This window comes from Oncorhynchus kisutch, linkage group LG21, assembly GCF_002021735.2.
Source record: "Oncorhynchus kisutch isolate 150728-3 linkage group LG21, Okis_V2, whole genome shotgun sequence".
Lineage (NCBI taxonomy): Eukaryota > Metazoa > Chordata > Actinopteri > Salmoniformes > Salmonidae > Oncorhynchus > Oncorhynchus kisutch.
The window spans coordinates 32,778,723-32,788,157 of record NC_034194.2 but is presented as its reverse complement, the minus strand read 5'-3'; positions in this window follow the sequence as shown (position 1 = coordinate 32,788,157).

Below are 9,435 nucleotides of genomic sequence, written 5' to 3'. Positions count from 1 at the left end.
ACTATGCATAGATAATTAACAGCAAGTAGAAGCAGTAGCAGCAGTGTACATGTAAGTAGGGGTGAAGTGACTATGCAGAGATAATTAACAGCAAGTAGAAGCAGTAGCAGCAGTGTACATGTAAGTAGGGGTGAAGTGACTATGCATAGATAATTAACAGCAAGTAGAAGCAGTAGCAGCAGTGTACATGTAAGTAGGGGTGAAGTGACTATGCATAGATAATTAACAGCAAGTAGAAGCAGTAGCAGCAGTGTACATGTAAGTAGGGGTGAAGTGACTATGCATAGATAATTAACAGCAAGTAGAAGCAGTAGCAGCAGTGTACATGTAAGTAGGGGTGAAGTGACTATGCATAGATAATTAACAGCAAGTAGAAGCAGTAGCAGCAGTGTACATGTAAGTAGGGGTGAAGTGACTATGCATAGATAATTAACAGCAAGTAGAAGCAGTAGCAGCAGTGTACATGTAAGTAGGGGTGAAGTGACTATGCATAGATAATTAACAGCAAGTAGAAGCAGTAGCAGCAGTGTACATGTAAGTAGGGGTGAAGTGACTATGCATAGATAATTAACAGCAAGTAGAAGCAGTAGCAGCAGTGTACATGTAAGTAGGGGTGAAGTGACTATGCATAGATAATTAACAGCAAGTAGAAGCAGTAGCAGCAGTGTACATGTAAGTAGGGGTGAAGTGACTATGCATAGATAATTAACAGCAAGTAGAAGCAGTAGCAGCAGTGTACATGTAAGTAGGGGTGAAGTGACTATGCATAGATAATTAACAGCAAGTAGAAGCAGTAGCAGCAGTGTACATGTAAGTAGGGGTGAAGTGACTATGCATAGATAATTAACAGCAAGTAGAAGCAGTAGCAGCAGTGTACATGTAAGTAGGGGTGAAGTGACTATGCATAGATAATTAACAGCAAGTAGAAGCAGTAGCAGCAGTGTACATGTAAGTAGGGGTGAAGTGACTATGCATAGATAATTAACAGCAAGTAGAAGCAGTAGCAGCAGTGTACATGTAAGTAGGGGTGAAGTGACTATGCATAGATAATTAACAGCAAGTAGAAGCAGTAGCAGCAGTGTACATGTAAGTAGGGGTGAAGTGACTATGCATAGATAATTAACAGCAAGTAGAAGCAGTAGCAGCAGTGTACGTCAATGTAAATAGTCCATTTGATGCCATTTGATGAATTGTTCAGCAGTCTTATGGCCTGGGGGTAGAAGCTGTTAGCAAGCCTTTTGGTCCTAGACTTGGTGCTCCGATTCCACTTGCCGTGCGGTAGCAGAGAGAACAGTCTATGAATTGGGTGACTGGAGTTTCTTCTGACACATCCTAATATATAGGTCCTGGATGGCAGGAAGCTCAGCCCCAGTGATGTACTGGGCCGTACGCACTGCCCTCTGTGGCGCCTTATGGTCAGACGCCAAGCAGTTGCCATACCAGGCGGTGATGCAACCGGTAAGGATGCTCTTGATGGTGCAGCTGTAGAACTTTTTGAGGATCTGGGGACACATGCAAAATCTTTTCAGTCTCCTGAGGGGGAAAAGGTGTTGTCGTGCTCTCTTAACGACTGTCTTGCTGTGTTTGGACCATGATAGTTTGTTGGTAATGTGGACACCAAGGAACTTGAATCTCTCGACCCAGGCCACTACAGCCCCGTCAATGTTAATGGGGGCATGCCATCGGCCTGCCCTTTCCTGTAATCCACGATCAGCTCCTTTGTCTTGATTACATTGAGGGATAGGTTGTTGACCTGGCACCACATTGCCAGGTCTCTGACCTCCTCCAGACAGGCTGTCTCATCGTTGTCAGTGATCAGGCCTACCACTGTTGTTTCATCAGCAAACTTAATGATGGTGTTGGAGTCATGTATGGCCAGTTGTGGGTGAACAGGGAGTATAGGATGGGACCAAGTACACACCCCTGAAGGGCTCCAGTGTTGATGATCAGCATGGCAGAGGTGTTGTTGCCTACCCTTACCACCTGGGGCAGCCCATCAGGAATTCCAGGATCCAGTTGCAGAGGGAGGTGTTTAGTCCCAGGGTCCTTAGCTTAGTGATGAGCTTTGTGGGCCTTATGGTGTTGAACACTGAACTATAGTTAATGAACAGCATTCAGTGTTCCTTTTGTCCAGGTGGGAGGGGGAAGTATGGAGTGTGATTGAGATTGTGTCATCTGTGGATCTGTTTGGGCAGTAAGCGAATTGGAGTGGGTCTAGGGTATCCGTGAGGATGCTGTTGATGTGAGTCATGACCCCAGGACAGCTTGGGCCCCAGGACAGCAACACAATTAGACCCAACCAAATCATGAGAAAACAAAAAGATAATTACTTGACACATTGGAAAGATTTAACAAAAAAACAGAGCAAACTAGAATTCTATTTGGCCCTAAACAGAGAGTACACAGTGGCAGAATACCTGACCACTGTCACTGACTCAAACTTAAGGAAAGCTTTGACTATATACAGACTCAGTGAGCATAGCCTTGCTATTGAGAAAGGCCGCCATAGGCAGACCTGGCTCTCAAGAGAAGACAGGCTATGTGCACACTGTCCAGAAAAAGAGGTGGAAGCTGAGTGGCACTTCCTAACCTCCTGCCAAATGTATGACCATATTAGAGACACATATTTCCCTCAGATTACACAGATCCACAAAGAATTGGAAAACAAACTCGATTTTGATAAATTCTCATATCTACTGGGTGAAATACCACAGTGTGCCTTCACAGCAGCAATATTTGTGACCTGTTGCCATGAGAAAAGGGCAACCAGTGAAGAACAAGCACTATTGTAAATACAACCCATTTTTTTATGTTTTTTTTCCCTTTTGTACTTATTTATTTTTAACCATTTGCACATCGTTACAACACTGTATATATTCATAATACGACATTTGTATTGTCTTTATTCTTCTGGAACTTCTGTGAGTGTAGTGTTTACTGTTCATTTTGATTGTTTATTTCACTTTTGTATATTATCTACTCCACTTGTTTTGGCAATGTTAACATATGTTCCCCATGCCAATAAAGCCCATTGAATTGAATTGGAGAGAGAGAGAGAGAGAAAGAGAGAGAGAGAGAGAGAGAGAGAGAGGCTGTGTTGTGTTAGATTACCCATCAAACCACCCTGCTGGGACCGGAGGATGAGAGCCCAGGGAGCGTCAAGTCAGCTCAACCTTTTACACATACACCACACAGTAGGAGACACACATTGCCATTTTGCACACAGCAGCCCCGTTTTCCTCCACATCACACATCCTTAACTGCTGTGGGAGTTCAATGAAAGAAACTAAGCAGCAAAGCCTGAGAGCCAATGGGTGGACTCTGTAGATACATGGCACTTTAGACTGTCATCAAAACAAGATATTATTGTTGAGGCCTAGCTGGTGAGAACACTTCAAAACCAGAAAATAAACCATTCCCTCTGGCTCCAAGAGAAACAGCCTCATAGCCAAAGCCTCTGTCTGTCTGTATTCTCAGAGTAACATGTGCATTTTACCCCTGCCACTGATTCAGAATCCTCCAGGTCTGTCTGTCTCTCTGTCTGTCTGGCTGCCTGCTTTTCCGTGTCTCTGATGGTCTCCATGTCTGTGGCCTTTCATGCAAAAGCAATTCCATCTCATCTGGGGGTAATAGGCTGCAGCACCTCCTCGAATTCCACAGAGATTAAGATCACCTTGAATTATTAAAGGGATACTTCAGAAATTTGGAAAGGAAGCCCTTTATCTACTTTCCCAGAATCAGAGGAACTCGTGGATACCGTATTTATGTCTCTGCATCCAATATGAAGGAAGTTAGACATAGTTTCACGAGCCAGTGCACTACTTAGCAACTTTCTTCAAACTGCATGAAGAGAAATAAAAATGCTATCCACAAGTTCATTTGACTCTGGGGAAGTTGATAAAAGGCTTTATTGACAAAAATCTGAAGTATCCCTTTAATATTCATGTCAGTGAAGGGAGCCAAGGTGGGACTCTACCCCAGCAGGAGAGAGTGTTTAGAATGTCACTGGGCCAGTGTCAACACACACACAGGCTCACACGCACAGTACTGAGTCCCATATCCTCTGAACACCAAGGCCACCAACTCTCGGGGAAAAAACACAACCACCCACCACCCCGACAGACAGCCAGCCTCTTCTATTTCTTCTCTATAGTGGTTTGTATGTGCCTTCGTGTAATGGCTGCACCTTGCACACACACATACCCTGCCCTTACTAATCAACATGACCCTGGGATTATCATCAGCAGCATGATTTAGGACCACTGATTCTTCTCTTTAGGCCAATTCATTGGGTTTATTCAATATTTCCTCAAGTTTTAGAATGTGGATGTAGAATGGACGTTTACATGGCCACCAGAGTTCTTCTCTCTGGTGGTTATTTACAGCTTGGGTAACTTTGGTTTTCATCACTCAACCAGCAGCGCTGAAATTTATTGCAGAATTCTCCTGACACAGAATATACAGCTTAGGCCAGGTACATAACTGCAAGTAACTACTGGAGGGGGTTTCAAATCCCCAAGCATCAATATATTGTGTGTGTGTTCTGTGTGTGTTCTGTGTGTGTGTGTGTGTGTGTGTGTGTGTGTGTGTGTGTGTGTGTGTGTGTGTGTGTGTGTGTGTGTGTGTGTGTGTGTGTGTGTGTGTGTGTGTGTGTGTGTGTGTGTGTGTGTGTGTGTGTGTGTGTGTGTGTGTGTGTGTGTGTTTACACATGCAAGCAAGCAGGTATCCATGTCCCATTGCATTTATTCTATATAACCTTAAAGTCTCTGCAGTTTTGGTTCCGATATGGAACAGTTGCTCCAAATAATTTAACTACTTCAATTATTTTTCTTTTTATATCAGTTAACAAAAGCTGGACTGCTAAACTAGCTGTACATGTCTTGTTCTCCTTGAGTTACTGTAATATAGCAATTTTGTTTAGTCCATTTAGCATTGATAGTTTGCTATGTTGCTAATACACAGATGCTAATTTACTCTCTCGATAATAGAGCGGGGCGGCAGGCTAGCCTAGTGGTTAGAGCGTTGGCCTAGTAACCGAAGGTTGCAAGTTCATATCCCCCGACCTGACAAGGTACAAATCTGTCGTTCTGCCCCTGAACAGGCAGTTCCTAGGACGTCATTGAAAATAAGAATTTGTTCTTAACTGACTTGCCTAGTTAAATAAAGGTACAATTAAATAGAGCGAATTTTGGGGGAATACGGTTAATTGCGTTCAGTAATGTGGGAAAAAAGCGTACGTGTAAGTATGTACGGCAGGACCAAATCAAAAGATAGGTAGGAGCAAGCCCATGTAATGCTTTGTAGGTTAGCAGTAAAACCTTGAAATCAGCCCTTGCCTTAACAGGAAGCCAGTTTAGGGAGGCTAGCACTGGAGTAATATGATACATTTTTTTGTTTCTAGTCAGGATTCTAGCAGATGTATTTAGCACTAACTGAAGTTTATTTAGTGCTTTATCCGGGTAGCCGGAAAGTAGAGCATTGCAGTAGTCTAACCTAGAAGTAACAAAAGCATGGATTAATTTTTCTGCATCATTTTTGGACAGAAAGTTTCTGATTTTTGCAATGTTACGTAGATGGAAAAAAAGCTGTCCTTGAAACAGTCTTGATATGTTCGTCAAAAGAGAGATCAGGGTCCAGAGTAACGCCGAGGTCCTTCACAGTTTTATTTGAAACGACTTTACAACCATCAAGATTAATTGTCAGATTCAACAGAAGATCTCTTTGTTTCTTGGGACCGAGAACAAGCATCTCTGTTTTGTCCGAGTTTAAAAGTAGAAAGCTTGCAGCAATCCACTTCCTTATGTCTGAAACACAGGCTTCTAATGGGGGCAATTTTGGGGCTTCACCATGTTTCATTGAAATGTACAGCTGTGTGTCATCCACATAGCAGTGAAAGTTAACATTATGTTTTCGAATGACATCCCCAAGAGGTAAAATATATAGTGAAAACAATAGTGGTCCTAAAACGAAACCTTGAGGAACACCAAAATTTACATGTGGATAAATGTGGTGAGACTTGGACATATGAAAGAATTTGACAAATTTCATGAATGAAATGGGGGTGAAAAAAAAATATTTGAAAAAAAACAAACAATACTATTTGATCCCAGATCAGGATTGATTTTATAGCGTATGTGCTGAGATGTGAGGTAGACATGGGGTATTTCAGAGAGAGGATAAAGATGTGGTCAGTATGTTGATAGTCTGCCAGCTCAGAATATCTCTCCGGGGCCAGAGGGTGTACTACAAAGCAGGATCATTGAGTTAGCCAGCTAACATTGATAAGCAACCAGAAGAAAATATTGATTTTATGGAAAATTCAAAAAGCTAAACATAGATAGGTCTTTGTGTTTGTTAAATCAATTTGTCCATGCCCATTTCAACCTTCCCTTTATTTTCAAAATTATGGAGTTAGCCACTTAGCTAGCTAACTCCATAATCCTGCTTTGTAGTATTCCCCTCTGAGGGTCTGTCTCTGTCTCGGGCTGACTCTAACATCCTGACATCATCAGGAAACAGTGGCTTGTTCTCCTCGGGGATATCACATCAACATGAAAGTCCCTGTTTTATCCCGGTGAGGATACTGTGGCTGTGCATCATCTTCATTGTCTAAAATGTTTTATTGTCCTCTGCTTGGCTTGGCTCTGCCCGGTTCAACTTCTATTCTCTCCTCAGGTTAGGGAAAGGAGACAAGAAGAGGTTGACATTTTTTATTCTTGAGATGCCCCTTGCATGCGTCTAGCCTCAACCTATGACTTGTCACTCTATCTTGCCAGGACATAGATGTCATGAGTCACTGTCCCCTGATAATATCAATCCAGCCTTGGTTTTATGGTACCACAGAGTCTCTGTGTCTGCCATGACACATGTCTTGTTAGCAATACAAAGTAGTTGAGGTGTCTAAGACAATGTGCATCTTGACTGTCCTGGACAGAGATGTCAGTGCTGGAGCGTTCCGACTGTGTGTCATAGCAGGGATCACCAACTAGATTCAGCCGCGGCCCAATTTTTTTGTGAGTGGATGGTCGTGGGCCGGAACATAATTACAAATCATTTGTAGACTGCGAAAACAGGTTTTTAGAATTGTTTGCAAATTTATTGAAAATATGCTGCTGGCATACATCTCAAGGATGATCATTGGAAACAGGATGCAAGTGTGATCAATTTCGAATCTCATAGCAAATGGCCTGAATACATAGGTAAATAACGTATTTCTGTTAATTTTCTATAAATTTGCAAACAATTCTAAAACCTGTTTTCGCTTCATTATGGGGCACTGTGTGTGGATTGATGAGGGAAAAATGTATTTAATCCATTTTAGAATAAGGCTGTAATGTAACAAAATGTGGAAAAAGCCAAGGGGTCTGAATACGGTCCAAGTGCACTGTATATATTTTTTGCTTAGAAAACATGGGGGGCCAACAAAAACAACACCTGCTGGACGCCAGTTGGGGAACCCTGGAATATACCTTTGCAGTCACTGAATTCTTGAGCTATCCTGTCAAACATTAATAACAGAGAATGCTGGTGGGAGGTCAAACATGTTAGGTACTTTTCTAGTTGTACCATTCCAGCCATTACAATGAGCCCATCCTCCTATAGCTCCTCCCACCAGCCTCCTCTCACTGACAGTCAGATGATCTGACTCTGACCAGAGGTTTGAGGGAAGTTACTACATGGATAAAGGTTGAAATATCAACAGGACCTGATGAGCAGGTCAAATTGTATCTTCATTTAAGATAAAAGATTAAGGGCAAAGATTATAGTGATTAAAAGCACATGTTTTGTCAGACATGTCTAGCATGACTAGATTGAGGTGACTATCTGTCGTTTTCACCACCATTGAGCTTAATCTGTCTGCCTGAAGTGCTCAGCTCTGTTCTCCTTAAATTGACATTTGCTGAACAGATGCACATTATGGTGGTGGAGGTGGTAATGAATTAAGACAGGATGGTAAAACAGTATGTTCTCACTGCAGGTTAATTGTGCTGATTCTAGCAGAGCGGCCATCTTAGCCCCGGCACCAAGCCCTTAAAGGCGCATTTATTGCAGCTGTATTTTCCAGAACATTAAGTGGTTGCAAATAACGTATATATAACATTTACATAAGTACATTTGGATTTAGGACATTTTTACTAACACATTTTATAATGATCCAACATCTAATCCCGTCTGAAAGTGCTTTTTTTTGTTTATTATTATTCATACAATATGTCCAGTTAGTGTAGTGGCTTATGTTTGAATAATTAGTCCCAAAGCATACACACATTACCATTACCATATACATTCATTTAGTTCATACAATTTATAGAGACTATTTGTTTGTCAAAATGCATTTACACAGTTACACAAAGGGACCTCTCTTGTAGTGTAGTATAAAGGGAAAACTACAGTGATGTATTGCCCTATATCTCACATCAAATCAAATCCAATTGTATTTGTCACATGCACCAAATACAATAGGTCTAAGTAGACCTTACAGTGAAATGCTTACTAACAAGCCCTTAACCAACAATGCTTGAAGAAGTTAATAATTTTTTTTTTTTAAATGTTAAGTAATAAATAGACAAGTATAAAATAGAAATTAACAAATAATTAAACAGCAGCAGTAAAATAACAAGCAAGGCTGTATACAGGGGCTACTGGTACAGAGTCAATGTGGAGGCTATATACAGGGGGTACTGGTATAGAGTCAATGTGGAGGCTATATACAGGGGGTACTGGTATAGAGTCAATGTGGAGGCTATATACAGGGGCTACTGGTACAGAGTCAATGTGGAGGCTATATACAGGGGGTACTGGTACAGAGTCAATGTGGAGGCTATATACAGGGGGTACTGGTATAGAGTCAATGTGGAGGCTATATACAGGGGGTACTGGTACAGAGTCAATGTGGAGGCTATATACAGGGGGTACTGGTATAGAGTCAATGTGGAGGCTATATACAGGGGGTACTGGTATAGAGTCAATGTGGAGGCTATATACAGGGGCTACTGGTACAGAGTCAATGTGGAGGCTATATACAGGGGGTACTGGTATAGAGTCAATGTGGAGGCTATATACAGGGGGTACTGGTATAGAGTCAATGTGGAGGCTATATACAGGGGCTACTGGTACAGAGTCAATGTGGAGGCTATATACAGGGGGTACTGGTATAGAGTCAATGTGGAGGCTATATACAGGGGGTACTGGTATAGAGTCAATGTGGAGGCTATATACAGGGGCTACTGGTACAGAGTCAATGTGGAGGCTATATACAGGGGGTACTGGTATAGAGTCAATGTGGAGGCTATATACAGGGGGTACTGGTATAGAGTCAATGTGGAGGCTGTATACAGGGGGTACTGGTACAGAGTCAATGTGGAGGCTATATACAGGGGCTACTGGTACAGAGTCAATGTGGAGGCTATATACAGGGGGTACTGGTATAGAGTC